Below are 685 nucleotides of genomic sequence, written 5' to 3'. Positions count from 1 at the left end.
CGTTGCACCGGCGTCAGTGCGAGCGCGGCATGGGCCCAGGAGGAGCGCAGCAGCGCCACCCTCCGGCAAGGAGGCCTGTTGTGCCGCTGACGTCAGAGGGCTGAGCTCGCAAGGAGTAGGTCACTGGGCGAACTGGCTCGGGCTGGCAGGAGCAGCCGGCGCTCTCAGTCGGCCAACCAGGCGCAGCCAACGGAGGGGGCGGCAGTTTTATACAGATTAGTTTCCATTATCTCTTATAAATTCCTCATCGTATTTTGCTTTTATATTTTGAACGCATTTCCCCAAAGCTCAAACTTATAAAAAGAACTTGCACACACTCAAACAACGTTGCAAAAGAGTGGGTGGCTTGACAACTCTATCAACTGGACATGCCCAAGCACCAACACTTGGTCTGAAGGAATCTGGGCGACAAAATTTGCAAAGGAACCATGTTTGCGTATTGTTTAGCAAAACTATTTTACAACAATGTAGTAAAATCAACCACTACAATGCTGGGTTTTGATTCAGGCACGGAAAACATTTCCCTTTAAACCAAATTGCACCCTTCAGTTAAGGGAGGAGGAGTGGGGAAAGATCTGCCCCCCCCCCAAAAAAAAGGGGGAAAGGTGGGTATCACATAGTAATCTAAGAAAAATACATTTCAGCAGTGTCTTTCTTGGGAGCAAACAGCCTCAATGGGTACAGG

The sequence above is a fragment of the Podarcis cretensis genome, assembly GCF_951804945.1.
Source record: "Podarcis cretensis genome assembly, chromosome: 4".
NCBI lineage: Eukaryota > Metazoa > Chordata > Lepidosauria > Squamata > Lacertidae > Podarcis > Podarcis cretensis.
Note: the sequence above shows the minus strand (reverse complement) of the source record.